This window comes from Eupeodes corollae, chromosome 3 (assembly GCF_945859685.1).
Source record: "Eupeodes corollae chromosome 3, idEupCoro1.1, whole genome shotgun sequence".
NCBI classification, from domain to species: domain Eukaryota; kingdom Metazoa; phylum Arthropoda; class Insecta; order Diptera; family Syrphidae; genus Eupeodes; species Eupeodes corollae.
The window spans coordinates 97,251,144-97,270,348 of record NC_079149.1 but is presented as its reverse complement, the minus strand read 5'-3'; the positions used below and the strand labels follow the sequence as shown (position 1 = coordinate 97,270,348).

At 37.8% G+C, this 19,205-nt stretch overlaps 1 pseudogene; it reads left to right on the top strand.

Moving 5' to 3' along the window:
* Positions 1-7,852, top strand: part of LOC129950693 (60S ribosomal protein L8-like) — a 47,133-nt pseudogene extending 39,281 nt beyond the window's left edge.
* The last annotated feature ends 11,353 nt before the right edge of the window (positions 7,853-19,205 follow it).

Sequence of the window (19,205 nt, the reverse complement as noted above, 5' to 3'; positions counted from 1 at the left end):
CAAAGTTACGTCTGTCGATGGTGAGTTTTTGACCAAGACATCGGTGTTGTAAGTCCTTTCTTGACGATATCATGTACTTTGTTTTACCCTCATTAACCGTTAAAACCATTTATCCGCCTCTTTCTCAATACTCACAAAAGCCCCATTGACATCACGCTGAGTTCTTCCGATTATGTCATGTCATCAGCATATGCTAGTAATTGGACAGATTTTTGAAAGAAAGTGCCTCTAGTGTTGACGTGTGAGCTCTGCACTATTATTTTAAGCACGATGTTAAAAAAATTACATGACAGCGCATCACCTTGTCTAAAACCTTTTTTGACATCGAAAAGTTCTGTTAAGTTGTATCCAACCTTTATGGAGCAGCGTGAATTCTCCATGGTCGTCCTGCACAAACTGACGAGTTTGGCAGGGATGCCAAAACTAGACATGGCTGTATACAGCTCGTCCCTGTATATGCTGTCATATGCGGCCTTGAAGTCGATGAAAAGATGGTGGGTGTCGATTTGGTGTTCTTGGGTTTTTTCCAGGATCTGCCGTAATGTGAATATTACCTGAGTTTACCTTCATTTGAAAAGTATTTTTACACGTAAATCAAACCACATATTTCTTAACTTAATTTTTTTAAACTAAATTTAGTAACTTCGTGAACAAGTACGTAATTTGCAGGATTGAGATAAAAAAGTCAAAAAATCTTAAGAAATTATACAATCTTTAAACGGCAAGTTTCTTTATCTAATTCAATAAAACAAAATTAATTAAAAAAGCAAATACTTCTTTCAACCTCATAAGGACGGGATCATTGCCTTATCCGATAATTTTAGCAAAATTCATAATAGATAAGATATTAATAAGCTTACTTAATAGTTTTTAGTTTTATTTACCGTCGAATGCTCCCTCAAGCAGTGAATGCAAGAAAAGCAATAGTTTCCATATTTCTTAAAAGCGAAGAGCAAAATGCGATTCAAAGCTTAAAAAGCAAGAAATGTAACCAAAGTGATGGAATTGCTGCAGAGTATTGATGTTTTCAACCAAGTTTTGGTCACCGAGGATATCTCAGAACAATGGAAGAAATCCGAAATTATCCTCATCCTCTAAAAGAGGTTAGGATGCGACCCACACTGATTACTTCTAATCCTTTCTGTCTATTTGCCTTGTTTAAAAGTTTATACGTTTTCGTGTTGGGTTAAAAAAAGTTGTTAGTTGAATTATTCTTATTATTACAAATAATATTTTTCATATAAATAAATAGTTAAGTTTGAAAATCTAGTTTTTTTTTTTTTGTTTTACCAATTTTAGAAGCATTTCTTAAAATTTTACAAATTGGATGAATGAAAATAATTTGAGAGATATTAAGAACCAAACATCAATTTTTACCAAATTTGTGTACTGTTTTTTGTAGATTTTATTTTTTTATGAAAAAAAGGACTGTTGGATTTGTATTTAAAAAAAAAGCTGAATATCGAAAAAAATACTTTCTGTGAAATAAGAAAATATGTTTAATTTTCAAAAGCTTTTTCAGTCGTTAGTAAATTTTTACCAAGTTTTACTATTGTTTTTTTGTTAGGCTTTTATTTTTTGTAAAAAAATAGATTTTCCTCAAAATTTAACTGTATAAAAGTAGTTTAAAGCGAATATCTCAAAGTTTTGTAAAGATATTTGAGTCGAAAATCAATTTTTACCAACTTTTAATAATTTTTTTGTAAAGGTTTTTATTTTTTTTGTAAAAAAAACTGTCAATTCGATTCCTCTCAAAATTTTTCCGAAAGTTGAAAACAATATTTCTTATAAATTAAAATTTATTTAAAGCCATAGCTTCAAATTTTTGGAAAGATATTTCAATCAAAGATCAATTTTTACCAACTTTTGCTAAATTTTCTTTTAAGTTTTTATTTTTGGTAAAAAAAACTCAATTCGATTTTTCTTAGAATTTTATTGAATTTTGACAACAATATTTTTTAGCGTTTTCGATTCATAAGATATTTAGTGTTAACCAAAATGTTCACCTTTTTTTAAACTGCTATGGTAAAAAAAACCGCCCACGCAATTTTCTTAAAAGCCCTTTCTGCATCTTTCTGCCTTTTTGTCTGTATAATAAAATTTATTTGAAGTCGATATCTCTTTTGGTTTTTTAGCTATGAACGACGAAAAAACGTCACGAACGTACGGATGAACGAACGTACGGACGAACGAGGACGTACATACACACGCACGCACAGACATATCTCTGAAACTCTTTTATTTCTACTCTAGGGACCTTGAAACTCCGAGAATTTTTTTGGAAAGAAGATTTAGACAGAAGAAGGTTGGAAGATAAAGTCTAATATACTTTTTAAACATTTTAAATAATATAATTTGTATTTATTGATTCGATCCGAAAATCCAGAAACTGTGTCACTATTTTCAGCTAGCCTCCAAACATTCTAAAAAATCCACCTCTATTTATAACATAGTTTAACTTTGAATAACTCCGTTTAAAACTCAATTTTAGCTTTTTGTTAAAAGTATGCATATTTATGTACCTATATTAATACAAAGGACGAACTTAATATCTGTACATATGTATGTACAAGCATGATCCAATTTTATATATATATATATATAGATACATTTTAAGGCATTCCAGTTTGGTGACATTCTCGTGGTTGATTCACTACCACACCATCATTAATATGCAATTTGAACATTATTGCCTGTAATTCCCGCTAATTGTCCACCATCAGCAATCGATGGTCCTTTTCCAACTGACAAATTTGCCACAATTTTACGGTGACACAGATTTTATTTTTACACCTTCGATTAAGTAAATTGTACGACGACGCGAATGACGTTTTGCAGTCTATAGAGGGTGGTGGGTTTGATAGTGGGTGGACTTCATGGGAGGTGACAAGCAATGATCAAAATCAAAACAGACACTCAACCTTCATAAATGTATCTATAGAATCTCATTTTATTGTTATTATTTTGACCTCTTTCTGTCCATTTTCATGTCGTCCTGATCCTGTTCCTGGTGTGTTCCAATTTTATGATGAAGGATATAAGTAAAACTATACATTGCACACATTGACAATATAAAATTGGGGATGGGGTAGCTAAAGTCAATTGAGTCCTTAAAAGCAATCACGTTTGGTCAAAATAAATCATTTTCTATGTGAAAGTGTTGTTGCATGTAGATTGTAGGTGTATTACTGTATTTATATTACACGCGCATTAAATCCACGCACCTATATAATTATAGGCAATTTATTTAATTTACTTTACTTTATGTTTTCTGTTGTTTTTTTTTTTGTGTCCTTTTTTTTCTTTTACTCGTAATTTTATTTTTATTTTTTACTTTATAAAATGAATTTCTGCTCGAAAGGATTCCCTGCACAGCACAGCCAACAGCCAAAAACCATAAACAGGACTCGCTGTACGGTTACCACGCTATTGCAGCTATCGGTTGTGCTGGCTTGCTGGTGCCATGAATTTTAATCGACAATGCTGAATAATTCAATAATTTTAATTGTATTTTCCAGTTGACGTATAATTCCCATTTCTATAGAGGAACGAGTACTATAACGCACAAGGATATTACGCGGCAACTTTGGCTGATTAAATTTGTCAGGATATACGAGTATGTTTGTTGTTTGTTTATTTGTTATATGTTTTTGTATGAGTGTGTATGTGTGTGTGTGTTGATGGAGTTGTTGTTGTTGGCATTATTATTATTTCTTCTGTCCTAGGTAATTGACTCATTAAGATTGACAGTATAGTTTTCGTGGTTTTATGTTGATAAGAGGAAGAGGGAGAGTGCGAGGTGTCCGTCAAGTAAATTTATCTTTTTATAGGCTTCGATGTTATCGATTGAAAATTCTCTGCCATCAACCGAATGACATACTTACAGATGGACAATATTATTATTGTTGATATTGAATCGAAAGATAATTTACCATGCGATAGTAAAAAAATTTGCCAATCAAAGTACGGAACTTTATAATGTTTACAAAAACAAATAATAATCAGTGAGAGTGCGGAAGGAGATGATGATGGTAAAATGTTTATACCCTACGGCAGCGATGGTGTTTATGGGTGGGAGGTAAGAGGTGCGGATGAATGAAAAATCATTTAGGGGGACAAAAAACATCACCGAGGCATCAGCTTCGTTCAAGCAATATGAACATAATTTTCCCACCCATTATATCCTTTCGCATCATCATCATCCCTACCATCATCTGTGGTGATTGTTATACATGTACTCGTACTTTATTATAAATAGAGGGTAGGTTGGGGCATAGTAAAAGACAGGAACGTAGGCAATTTTTTGGTAGTCGTGAGGATACTTCTCGAAGTAAACAATTATCCTGTTTCATCAATTTTGGAGTCCTCATAATTGTCCTACCGAAATGATTATCTACTTGCGGAGTTTGGTTTACAATCACCGGATATACCAAAAAGATTGTCAGTGTCTGTAAGACATTTCGCAGGTATTAACATGATGAATTTAGAAACTTAACTTGGACTTGTCCCCTAAAAAATTCAACATTGATCACATCAACAACTTGTATATCGCCATCGAGCAATGCGTCAAATATCAATTACCACTTCACCTTCGATTTTGAGAGGGCTGTTCATAGTGTCAATAGGAAGTTTATCTGGTTTGCTTTGCAAAGGAGCGATATCCCAGATAAACTTATTCCTACTTATAATGGGTCCATAACGTAAGGTCTTACAAGGTGTTAGGTTATCAGAAGAGTTTGAAGTCCGAATTGGAGTCAGACAAAGCTGCTTTATTGGTGATCAGTGGTGTGTTGCGGGCAAATTTTGACAGAAAACGGAGGAATAATATGGACTCAGTGGACTCTGAAAACATACCTGAATCATCTGGATTAAGCAGATGACATAATGCTTGCTATTTCATAGGATAATGAATATCCATCATATGACAATAAGCATAAAGAGAGAAGCAGAAATCGTTAGATTGAAAAGGGTTTTCTGGCCCAATCATCTGTCCAATGAAGAACTATATATGATTAGGTTAGGTTGGAGTGGCTGTCCAGATGTCATTTACGCACGCAGACCTCAAGGGTCAATTGTGATACCACTAATGAGGTTACTCATGGGAGAGTAATGAACTTAAACAAACCATTTCGTACTTTTATTAAAGTTAGAGAGACGTTTTGTTTCAATCGTTGCCAGTTCATTGGTGTTATCGAAGAAGGGATTACCGAGAAAATAATTCCTTCTAAAAGAGAGTGCTGGACATGTACATAGAAGGTGTTGGACTGTTTCCTCTTCCTTCTCGTCCATGCAGCTTCTACAGAAGTCATTTGTGTAGACCCCTAGCCTCAGAGCATGTCTTCCTACGAGGCAGTGTCCTGTTATTACTCCAATTGTAGAGCTTATACTTTGTCTGCTCAGGGTTATCAAGCCTTTTGACCGTTTTAAGTCTATACTTGGCCATATTTGCTTGGTTGCTAGGCAGGTGGTGCTCTGTGACCATCTAGAATTTTTTGTTTCTAGAGCATATTGCTTGAGAAGAAGAAGATATTTGCATGTAGCAAGTGGTGTTCCTATGTTATGTTTTTGTCTTACATTAGGCAGAAGGGTTCCGTTTTTGGCGAGCTCATCGGCTTTGCAATTTCCCGGAATGTCTTTGTGGCCCGGCACCCAAATGAAGTGAATATTAAACTGATATAACGTTTCTTTGAGCCAGGATAGTACTTCTTTAATCACCATTACTTCTGCCCGGAAACTACTACATTGATTGGGAAGTCTGTATGATAGACTGAGATTCAGTTGTTCCGAATAGATACCACTTCCAACTCCATGATCGGTCTTTGAACCGACTGTATAGAAGTGTACAGCATCGTCTTCCAGGGGTCTCTCTTCTCTTACTAGGAGGATCTTGTAGGGATGGACACATGGAAGCTTTTACCGAATACCATTTTTGGGGTGGTATAGTCTAAGCGATCTGGGATAGATCTGAAATTGTCTAAAATAGCAGTATGTCCAGTATTGTTACTGTTCCATGAGTTGGCTGCCACCATTTTGGAGAAGATGGGATGTTTGCGGCCATGATGCCGTGATGGAGGTTGATCTGTACTAATCGCAGCATTGCTACTTTTAGTCAGATCAACTTCCACCACTGTTTTGTCGGCGTTTTCATCGTCTGAGGAGGGCTGAAGTAGGTCTTCTTCACACAGAGTGATCCTTAAGGTATCGTCTTCAGTATCCATGTCGGAGTTGCTGTCGACTAAAGTCTTAGCCTTCACGTCGGATGGATTGTTTGAGGCTTGTGGTGTTACATCGACTTCTATTATAAGTGGTAGTGAAGCGTTTCCTTCCGCTGAAGGGGCTTCTGTGGGGCGCGTGTTAAGCGGATCTTACTATCTATGATAACTGGTCAGAAACCCGTTGACATTTATGTATAAAGGCGAAAGTGGCAGTGAATTGGACACTTTCAACAGTTTGGTTTGTCATGAATATAAAAAAAACTTTGCATACACTCAACCTCGCACCTACCCTATTATGTGCCCAAGCAGGCTGCTTGCCTTATATACCAGACCGTACAAATAAGTTGCTCTTATTTCTCAAAATAATTTACCTTATTTCACTCTTGTTAATTGTATTAAGACCAACTGCTGAAAATTGGCCTTATTTCACTTTTGTAAAGTGCATTAAAGTCAATTTTTAAAAATTGGTCTTATTTCACGGCACTCTCCAAAACCCAGAAGCATAGGGGGACCAAGAAGCACATTGAGAAAAACAGACGTAAAGCAATTGTCAAGATTCGGGTAGAGCGCACAAAAACTCGCACTAGGTTTGAAGACCTAAGTAAGTAAGGGCTGAAGGTAAACGATAATTGAAAAACCATTTTCTGTGATCAGAGAGACCTAAAAATGGAAGAACGCGTTTTTCATGACTATACGAATCCCCTTAAGATGCAATAATTCTTTAAAGTTCATGCAATGAATGATTGATTAAGATACTTAAGTAACTAGTTCATAAGCCCAGAGATGGAATTTATAGTCAAGCAGCAAGAAAATAAATACGAAATTTGAAATAGTAAATTATTATTTAAAATGCGAAAGAGTGTCGGAGACAAGACAAAGCCCTGTGGCACACCATCGTTTATTTTTTGAGTATCAAAGCATAAACCCATCCTGCACGACTTACATATATTCAACTGTTGTTTTTCAAAAGGCTTTCGCTATTAAAAGCCAATTATAAAGCCCACGCTAAAAGGCGCAAGGGAACCGCCAAGCTTAGGAATTTGGACATCGCTGAACGTCATGGCTGCATCAGGGGTATAGTTAAAGAAATCATTCACGATCCTGGTAGTGGTGCTCCATTGTCAGTTCTTCACTTCCTTGATCCCTACTGCTACAAGGTCCGCAAGAAGATGTTTATCGGCCACGGGGGTAGGCACACTGGTCAGTTCGTGTACTGTGGATGCAAAGCCACCCTCCAAGTCGGAAAAGTTATGCCTCTGACCCAGAAGCCTGAAGGTACTATCATTTGCAACTAGGAAGAGACGATCGGTGATCATTTCCCATAACCCAGACACTAAGAAGACCCTTGTCAAGCTGGTAGTGCCTAGCACAAGCACAAGGTGAAGACTATCATCTGGCCTAAGGTAAGTGGTGTTGCTATGAACCCGCTGGAACATCCCCAAGGAGGTGATAACCATCAACATATTGGTAAAGCTTCCACCGCTAAGCGAGGTAGATCTGCCGGTCGTAATGTCAGTCTCATTGCTGCCCATCGTGCCGGTAGGATACGTGGTGGTAAGGTTGACACCAAGAAGGATGCTAAGTAGATTTATTTCTGTAAATAATAAAGTTGTGTACTTTTATTTTAAAAAAGAGACAAGTGCACCATGAGTTTTGTTGTGGATTTGCAAAGATTTTGAAACATCTTTTTAAAAAAAATAGTAGGTTTCTGTATTGTCAGGCTTTGTTTAGACTCTATAGATAAAGAAGGTCCAATGAAATCGTTAAGTTGTAGCAAAGTATAAGAGCTTCCAAAAAAAGTTATCCTGACAACAATATCAAGAATCGAGGAAGGTTAAGAACTTCCCAATTTTTTAAAAGGCCAAAAACTTGTGCTGTCTTCGATACATCGTATTGTTTTCTGGTGTTATCTTCGTATATAAAAGCTATATTTCTATCACCTGGGATACTTCACGGGGACATCATGCAGACTTTTGACATTTTGTAAAGATATAAAAACCCTATTAGAAAAGCTTTACAATATTTCGATAATATTTGAAATGAATTTCGTTTGACTTAAATTTAAAGACTTTAATTTGACTGGAATTGAAAACAATAGCTTTAAGCCCCTCCCCAAGTATTCGTTCCTGGTATAACGAATTGAATAGGATAATAAATGTGCTTCTGTATCTGTATGTATGCGGTTTGTCCGTGCGTAGAAAGACTGATGCTGCTGTGGTTTTTATTGCTGATTGCTCACGCCTGTTTGTTTACTCTATAGACGCACAGAGGCAATCTTTCGCATAGTAGGTTATAGATAGGTACATAGTTGTTTTATTTGTCCGTCTGCTGCTGTTTTCTCTGAACTCTCTGGTTATACTTATGTATACATACAACTCCTGCTGGGGCTGCATGTGATGAGCCACTGACAGATGATAGTGACGGAACAACGGCAAATAATGCCGCTGGCCCAAAAATAAACCAAAAAACAACATCATGGACCAACCGTACGCCCGAACGCGAACCCTCCCACCCTACACGAAACATCTGACAATGAGACTGGGAATGATACCGGGACCGCGACGAGTTCAAGTATTGGAGCGTTGTGTTGGCAGACATATACGTTATATAATCTCGTGGTAGAACCAGGAAAAGGATATAATAATTGTTTTCTTTCCTTTTATTACCGAAGTTAATTTTAATTGTTGACATGAGAGGTCCTGATTAACTCGCAGATTTTATTTATAGAAAATGAAATTTTTTCAGGCAGTTTAATTGGCAATATTATGCTCTATGGATTGTTGATTATGTTCGTTTCCAGGAACATATTTTCAGGCAGTGCGATGGAGCTGCTTGGCGGGCGGTAGTACTGACAAGAGTTGGAGAATGGAGAGTCAATCAGGAAAAGTGGCAGATGAAGGATGAAATTATGACATGACCACTACCACCACCATTATACCACAAACTACCGTCGGAGAGGGAGTGGGGACTGTTAATGAAAAAGAGTTATCCGAAGAATGGTAGCGTTTTATTCGATTGATATATACATATTATAAAATATTTAAAATAAAGGTTTTAGTCGTAACAAATTTTAATTCGATATTTTCAATTTTCTTTTCGAACAATATTAAAAAATCAAATAATAAATTTTTAATTTTTTTTCGGTCGTATGGTGGAAAGTTTATAGTTCAATATCCCAAAATTTATCCTTTGATATTAATATATAGTATTCAGGACTTGCAAAAAAGGCATTAGCACCATACTGCTACGATTAATTGTTTTCGAGTTAAAAATCTTTCGAATTTTTGATATTTTCTGATGTTTAGTTCGAAAATGTGTTGTGGGAATTCGGTGGTATTAAAATGTTAATGACTAATATCTCAAAAACTATGAATGTTGCCAGTATATAATTTGTTCATACATTTTTTCTTTGAGAAAAGTCATTTTCAAGTAAATGACAAAAAAATGAGAATTATATGAACTTTTGGTAAAAGTAATGAATTTTTTTTGTAGAATGTTCAGTTCTGAGAAAAAATCCTGCACTTGGTCAAATGATACTATAAAGTACCGCAAAGCCATAGAAATTATAAGAATAAAGTTCAAATTTAACGTTAATACTTAAAATGTAAAACATTCATGACTCAAATTCGAGGGATAAAATTTTGTTTTTTTTTTTTGATATTTCGAATTAATGACCATCAAAAAACCGTTAATTAAAACAACATACAAAATTATTTTAAAAGAATTGAGTTAAAGCCAAAATGCAAATTCTTCTCTTTTCTATACTAATATTATAAGTATGAAGAATTCATTTTTTGTTTGAACGCACTTGTCTCAGAAACTCTTGCTCCGATTTGAAAAATGCTTTCATTGTTAAGTAGCCCATTTATTGAGGAATGCCCTATCTAGCTGTCTCCAGTTTCGCACGCCAAGTTGGTTGAGGTCTTCTCCCACCTGGGTGCGCCACCTGAGTCACGGTCTTCCTCTACTGCGCCGTCCCTCGGGATTGGATTCGAAGACCTTCCGGGCTGGAGCTTTGATGTCCATACGCTCTACATGACCTAGCCATCTAAGCCGTTGGACTTTAATTCTGCTAACTAGGTCAGTGTCGCTGTACAGCCCGTACAGTTCGTCGTTATATCTTCTTCTCCATTCTCCATCTATCCGTACGGGACCAAAATTCACCCGAAGAATTTTTCCCTCAAAGCATCCTAAGACGCTCTCGTCTTTCTTTGACATGGTCCAGGCCGCAGCGCCATTAATGAGAACTTTGATGATGAGTGATAAGTCTAAAGAAGCAGCGATTTGCAAGAGTTATTCTTCGTTTGATTTCAGTGCTGGCGTCGTTGTCTGTATTAAAAGCGGTGCCTAGGTAGACAAAGCTCTTAATTACCTCAAAGTTATAGCTGTCCATGGTGACGTTTTGTCCAAGACGTCGTCGTTCAGTGTCCTTTTTTGATGACAGCATATACTTGGTCTTGCCCTCATTGACCAATAAACCCATCTTCTTCGCTTCCGTCGCAATGCTCAAAAACGCTCCACTGACATCACGCTTTGACCTTCCAACTATGTCAATATTATCTGCGTACCCGAGTAATTGGATGGACCTTTGGAAGATTGTGCCTCAAGTGTTCACTATTGCAAGCTATTTTGAAGAAGTCAAATATTTAAATCATTTCTTGATATCAGAAGTACCGGTGAGATCTTTTCCGAACTTTATAAAGCAGCGTGCAATCATCATTCTGAAATTCTGCATGAACGGACAAGTTTGATAGGGGTGCCAAAATACGACATTGCCCACTACAGTTCTTCTTTTTCATACGCAGCCTTGAAATCGATTAATAAATAGTGGTTATCGATTTGAAGATCCTGGGTTTTTTCAAAGATCTGCCGTAGTATGAATATTTGGTATCGAACTTTCCTGGTCTGAAACCACACGGCTTCAGACGTTCACATAACACGACAGAAAGGATCTTATATGCAACGCTAAGAAGACTGATGCCTCTGTAGTTGGCGCAGTTTAGAGGGTCTCCTTTCTTATGTATCGGGCACATTATGCTGAGATTCCACTCAGCGGGCATGCTTTCTTCCGACCATATTTTGCAGATGAGTTGGTGTATGCTCCGTACCAAGTCATCGCCTGCTGCTTTGAATAGTTCGGCTGCGATGCCGTCAGCTCCAGCAGCTTTGTTTGACTATCTATCTTCACTTCGTCAAAGTCGGGTAGACGGAATTGTTGATCTGCGTCGCCGAGGTTAAGGGGTTCTATCTCCCTAACAGCGGAATTCGGTTCGTCATCGCCGTTATATAATTTGGAGAAGTGATCTTTCCATATTCTCAGCATCGACTGCGGTTCTACTACGATGTTCCCCTGATCGTCTTTACAGGCTTTGGTTCGTGGCTGGTACCCTTGAGAGGTTTTTTTACCTTTTATGTTCCTCTCTTCTCTTCTGCTCGTAGAGCTCGCTAGGAGCTCTAGTCCTTTTGTGCAGCGCCGTTTTGTATGCATCTTGTTTCGCTGCGTGCACTTGTCGGCTTTCGTCGTCAAACCAGGGGTTTCCATGTCCCCTTGTGGATATTAAGATGCGTGAACTGCGTACTAGCTACCAGAACGTTTCGCCCCGCAGTGAAATCGACCAGCCTGAATCCGTTGTCGGAGGTGGTGTCGTGCAGGCTGTATCTCCCGATTATGCCACGAAAGGCGTCTTCTCTTCCTAGCTTGCCATTAAAATCTCCTAAGACAATTTTAATAACATAGCCAAGGCACTGCTCATATGTCTTGTCCAAGAGCTCGAAGAATATGTCTTTGGTGTCTTCATCTTTCTCCTCTGTTGGGGCATGCGTGCATATTAGGCTTATGTTGGCAAATTCAGCCTTGATGCGGATTGTCGTGATGCGCTCGCTCACACTGTTGAAACTCAAGAATTTTTGCCTGAGTCTAGTTCCAACAATAAATCCACACCCAAATAGACGCTGTCTTTGTTCTCGGTAGCAATCGCCGTAGTATATATCGCAGTTAGTTTGCGTTTGCCCGGTCCATCCCATCGCACTTCATGGATAGCGGTAATATCTACCTTGCAACAGTTTAGGGCTTCCGTTAATTGTTCGGCTGCACGTGGTCTGTTAAGGGACCTAACATTCCACTAAGTTCTTTGTCCTTATTTCGCTTGCGGTGGTTGTCAACAGTGAATCCGTCCGTATCCGAGGCTTGTTGGTTCTTCGCAACTAAAGGTATTTTTTACATGGCCAGGAAGTCACCCCGACGGCACAAAAACAACACTGGTAGACATGATATCACACCTTTAAAGTAATAAAGACAATCGCAACCTTGCCAGCGCGCTATTCATAGACTTGTCAAAAGCATTTGACACCGTCAACCGTAATATCCTGCTACGAAAGCTTTTTGCTTTTTCTCTTAATTGGTTAAATTCTTACCTCGAAAATCGATATCAGTACGCTTATGGACGTACTAAACAGCCATAAGCAACCAGTTGAGATGGGAGTACCACAAGGTAGTGTACTTGGACCAACACTTTTGTGCCTCTTTATTCCCGATTTAACAAACTTGATTCCAAATGGACATTCAGTATTGTTTACAGTAGGTATCAGTTTAATGCATCCTTGAAAAGATTCAATCTTGGATGAATGTCCACAAACAAAAAACCGTAGATCACACGATGAACTTTTCTCTCGAACCGACCCAAGGTTCTTTCATCCGCTTTTGTAATAGTCCATGCTTCTGCACCGTATAGCAGGATGGGGATGATCAAGGTCTTATATATCAACGCTTTGTTCCCTCGAGGGAGGACTCAATTGCTTTCTTAGTCCAAAGAAACAGTGGTTAGCAAGAGTTATTCTGCGTTTGATCCCAGCTCTGGTGTTGTTTTCTCCGTTTACAGCGGATCGTAGGTAGACGAAGTCCTTGACTACCTCAAAGTTACGTCTGTCGATTGTGACGTTTTGACCAAGACGTCGGTGTTGTTTGTCCTTTCTTGACGACAGCATGTACTTTGTTTTGCCCTTATTAACTGTTAAACCCATTTTTGCCACCTCTGCATCAATACTCACAAAAGCGCCATTTGTATCACGCTGAGTTCTTTCGATTATGTCAATGTCATCAGCATATGCTAGTAATTGGACAGACTTTTGAAAGATAGTACCTCTAGTGTTGACGTATGAGCTCTGCACTATTCTTTCAAGCACGATGTGAAAAAATCACATGACAGCGCATCACCTTGTCTAAAACCTTTTTTGACATCGAAAAGTTCTGTTAAGTTGTTTCCAATCTTAATGGAGCAGCGTGAATTCTCCATGGTCATCCTGCACAAATGGACTAGTTTGGCAGGGATGCCAAAACTAGAATGGCTCTATACAGCTCGTCCCTGTAGATTCTGTCATATGCGGCCTTGAAATCAATTTTTCTTAGGTTTTTTCCAGGATCTGCCGCAGTGGGAATATTTCATCGACCGTGGACTTTCCTAATCCTAAACCACACGGATAAGGACCTATCAGGTTGTTGACGATGGGCTTAAGACGTTCACATGTTACGGCAGAGAAGATTTTATAGGCAATGTTAAGGGTCTCCTTTTTTCAGGATCGGGCAAACAATACTGAGGTTCCATACATCGGATATGCTTTCTTCCAACCATATCTTACAGATAAGTTGGTGCATGCTCCTAACGAACTTATCTCCAGCTGCTTTAAAGAGCCCGGCATTCAAGCCACCCGCTCCAGTGGCTTTATTATGCTTTGGGTTAGATATGGCAATCTTTACTTCGTCTACGAGTAAGTCGGGAGGACGGAATTGTTGGCTTTCATCGTATGTGTTGAATAGATCGTCCTGCCTGATAGCGTAAATCAGTTACCGTTATACAGTCTTCAGAAGTGGTCCTTCCATATCCTCAGAATTAACTGGGGTTCCACTATGATGTTTCCACTTTCGTCTTTGCAGCCTTCGGTTCTGGGTTTATGTACCTGTGAATTTCGTTTCACCTGTTCATAAAACTTTCGAACTTTATTCCTTCCCTTCCAACATCTTCGCCCTTTCTTTTTCCTTCTGAAAAGTCGATGTTCCTCTCGCCTCTTCTGCTCATAGAGGTCATGAGCAGCTCTCGTCATTTTATGCACCACCGTTTTGCGTGCCTCTTGTTGCATTTGTCTGCCGACATTCCTCATCATACCAGGGGTTCCTTGTTGGTGGCTGCTTGAAACCCAGCACATCAGAGGCGGCTTCTCTGATTGCATCTTAGCAATGTTGCCACTGATTTTCGATGCATTGTGTTGGTGGCAGAGAACTTCGAGAGAGTTTACTTGTAACTCGGTCGGAAAAGGATTTGGCGATCTCTGCCTGCACCTCCCTGTTTTGCCTTGGGTGTGGAAATCCGAAGTGCTACCTTGGCTACAACAAGGTAGTGCTCCGAGTAGATGTAAGCTCCTCAGAAAATTCGTACATCCATGATGCTGGAAGCGTGTCTATCCTCGATTACAATATGGTCAATCTGGTTAACGCTAGATTGATCTGGAGAAGTGCAAGTTCCTTTGTGGATGTTGAGGTGTGGAAAACGCGTACTGGCTACCATGACATTTTGCCCCATAGCAAAATCTATGAGACTGAATTCGTTGTCGAAAGTGTTGTCGTGCAGGCCGTCTTCCAAAAAAGATGTCTTCCCTTCCTAGCTTGGCATTAAAATCGCCCAGCACAATTTTAATATCGTAGCTAGGACACTGCTCATATCTTTTGTCTAGGAGCTCGAAGAACATATCTTTGGTGTTGTCGTCTTTCTCTTCTGTGGGTACGCATATCAGGCTAATGTTGCCGAATTTAGCCTTGATGCGTATGGTCATGAGGCGCTCATTGATGCACCTATAGCTCAAGACTTCTTGCCTAAGTCTGGCTCCAATGACGAAGCCGCATCCAAATAAGCGCTTTTGGTTTACGTGGTAGCAGTCACTTCGCAACTATGAGGTTTTTACGTGGCAGGAAGTCACCTACCTGGAGGGCCAGATTCTAAGTATAACTCGAAGGATAGGGAGCCATATAAAACCGCTCCTTATAGGCCCGGGCTCCGAATAAGTAGAAGGTAGAAGCCCTATAAGGTGTTCACTTAGTAGTTCTACCTTTCAATAATTTATCTTCAAATGAAATTGCATATTCCAAATCTCAAGGAGAAATTTCATGTTATCCAAGGTAATTATATTAGCCACAAACATTTATTTATGAATTTGAAAATTAAATAAATTCCAAACCAAAAATTTGTTTTTCTTCTTGAAAGCATTAAAAAAAAATATTACAAATAAAATAATTATACTTTTATCCACAACAATTACACAATAAAAAAATTGCAATCTTTAATTTTCAAATAAAACAATAAATTAAAACCGAATTATAAAAGGAATTTTATGAAATTGAAGAGATTCCCATGCTCCATGCCCCATCAACGAACGACCCGACCAATCCTCTCATCATACATAATGATATGTGTCTGGTAAATATGCACTTCACAGCACATACTATATTCATGCACACATCTATGTATATGTATATGAATATTGCATACATCATCCTTGATAGGACCTGTCATCCATTAACTTAGTGGTTTTAGGAATCTCAAGATCTAACCAAATCCGATGAAATGTAGGTGAATGTTGTTGCAGATATCTATTTATTGTTGTTGTTGTTTTTGTTTTTGTTGTTATTGGAATGTACATTGATGTAGCATCATTTGGTAGTTGGGTATGAACTTATCAGACAAAAGGTAATTTATTTTGTGGTTGCAGTTGTGGTAACACATATCCAACAACACAAACTACGCCGACAATTTGTGGCCGACTTGACTGCAACAACTTCACATCAAACCTTATCCTACATATATTCGTATATATATACCTAAACAAAGAAATCCCGCATCATTCCCAGAAAAATAGAGACTCATTTTCGGATTGTACCAAACCTTCCTTCCATATGCAAAGATTGATTCCTAGGAAAAAGCTTTATAATCTTCTCAACTCAAACTCAAATCTCTTATCCCATCCCCTTTTGTGAATGTACCTACTTCAAAGAGGTTTAATTAAAATACTTTTGGAACCCCACTTTTCCATGTGCTCCTCCTGCACCCACCACTTAACCAACCAGAAAATAACTTTAGGAATGAGCTTAATATACTTTCTATATACGATGTATGTTAAGGTGAAGGTATGCATTGTACGTTCTTGTAGACAAAAACACCTTCTGTTCCCGCATTCACCATCGTACGTCATCGCCTCGATGCTTCATAGGTTTATTATGCAAATTCCCAGTTACCAATGCCAAACCAAGCCAAACCAACTCCAATCTCGCCAAAGCCAAGAAAATACAAAAAAAAGACACAGAAGAGAAAAAAAGGACTTTGTACCTAAAGCTGAATCTGAATCTGAAGCTGAAGCAAAAGCTGGAAACTCATGAAATCGGACTTGCCAAAGGGAGGTTCAGATTTGTGAAATATTAATGAGCTGCCTTTAGATTGGAGTTGCATTGCTTAGTAGCCTAGCCAGCTAGTTTCTCTTTGGAGGGAATTGTATGTAATATGGCTTACTTACCATCAGTCGCCATAGCCACTTACCACTTGCTTCTCACCACTTGAGATATACCATTACCTTGCTGCTTTCTGCTTGCTCCCAAAAGAGCGGAACTTGTTTCAAATTACTAACTGAGGTTTGGCAACAAAATTGATTGTGATGATGGTCAGGCAAGAGGTTCTCGGCTCCAAAAACACTCTATAGCCAGCAGCATTACCATCACCATAGCCATCGCCATCAACATCACCATCACCGACCACCATATGTCGGGGCTCTGGTTTTACTTAATTTCCTATAAAGGATCTCCTGAAGTACTAGTGGGCTACTGGGTCTGGGACCTAGGACCTGGGTCCTAACATCCAGAGAGTCGATTCTTGCAATTGTCTGTCTCTCATTGCATCAGCTATAGGTACAACATGATTGTGGTCTGAAGCATATATGCATGCAGTGCAGTGTAACACATCAGGATAAGGATAGAGAAAGGGGGAGGGGGGAATTAAATACTCCTATTTGCTAATGTGTTGGATGAGTTTTATGTTTTGATGTTTTTTTTGGTTTTTTCAACTCCTTCATTTGTGTAGGAGTTAAAGGGTGTTCTCTACCCCTAATGGTGTCATGAATTGGAAAAGTTCAACTATCAGCTACTCAGGGGTATAGTTTAAAACAACATCAGGGCATCATCAGCTCCTTTGGGAAAGAGAAAAGGATAATGCATTAAGGACGATGATGATAGCAAATGATGATAATTACGTATTCAAGATTGGATGTGGTGTTATGAAATCCTCTCTCTTTTTTTTCATTCGGTCGACGTCGAGCTATGTCAAATTACATCGTTTCGAAAAAGAAGACTGAGAGAGATAGAAGATTATATTTGAAAATTGGACTTTTCACAAGAATAATTAAACAGAGGAATTTCTCGAAAATTTCAACACACTATACAGAGGGGTTGATATACCCCAGCACTACACAGTGCATAGGTATACATAATAATGTTAATCCTATCTAAGTTTCTATTACCAAATGACCGGCTTTATAAGAGCGATTAAGTTTTTAAGTTATCGCAGGGTATTGTGATTGCTTGACGAGTGAGACATTTTGAGACTATTAAAGGCTTACAATTTCACTAGTTTTAATTATTTTTGAATATACATATCTATTTATTAGGTGATGATGATTATTATACCTAATAATAAATAAATCCAAGCTTTGACTTTTTTAATTCTATCAATGTGACATTGTTTGTGTTGGATTTTAGGGCAGTGGTGGTTTGTGGTTGTCTTAAGAATTTTTTTTATGCAATGGAATATTTCTTTATTCATAATTCACTTTATCGACATTTTTAGTTGTAATGCTTTCCATAGCTTTTAGGCCTTCAGATCATGAAATTTGGTTCTTCTTAAAAGAACAATCTTAGTCCATTTTGATTCTTTATGGATCTTGAGTGCTTCTTCTGAGCTTAAGAAAACTAATTGGTATTCATTATGAAAATGGAACGTGAAAGAAGTTATTGTAATTGGTCCGATTTGTCAAATTGAAAATGTTGGCATTTCTCGACGTTTCAAGGTCCCTAGAGTCGAAATAAAAGATTTTTAGAAAGATGTCTGTGCGTGCGTGTGTACAGGGCCGTCTTTACCCTTTTGAGGGCCCTGGGCACTTTTTGAAAATGGGGCCCATTTATGATTGTATAAAAATGTTAAGTTATGTAATAAAGGTATACAGAAAAAATCACATAGCTTATTTGAATTGATATTTATTCCTTTTGTTTTTGAAATAAATACATTTTTTTAATTCATTAAAAAGATAATTAGTTATTGCAGCATTTAAAACATAAACATACACAAAGTAAAAATAAAAACAAAAAATAAATATTTCATATAAAAATTCAAAATAAAATGAACAAAATTTAATGAAGGGGTCTTTTTCTTGATTTGAGAATAGCAAAATCATTGATTACATCCTTTAAATCTATGCCTCTGAGGATATCGCTTTCTTGACATCAGCGACAAACATGTCAATCTTTCTTGAATCATTTTAGCTCTGAGTTCGTTTTTGATTCTTTTTAATTTAGAGAAGGAACTTTCCACACTGCAATTGGTCAACATCATACTGCAGAAAATTCTTAGTGTAATTTCAACATTTGAAAATTCATATTCAATTTCATTAGTTTTTAAAAAATTATAAAGCTCTAGAATGTTTTCAATTTTTTCATTTTCGTGTCAACTAAGTTTCAAGTAGTCTTTTAAATACAGGCATTCAGCATGTAGTTCCAATAAGGTTGAACTACTTAGTGAACACCTTATAGGGCTTCTTCGACTTATTCGGAGCCCAGGCCTGTAAGGAGCGGTTTTATCCGGCTCCCCATCCTTGGAGTTATACTTAGGATCTGGCCCTCCAGGTTGGAGGTTGTGCGTCGGGGTGACTTCCTGGCCACGTAAAAGCTTTCAAAGTTGCGAAGCA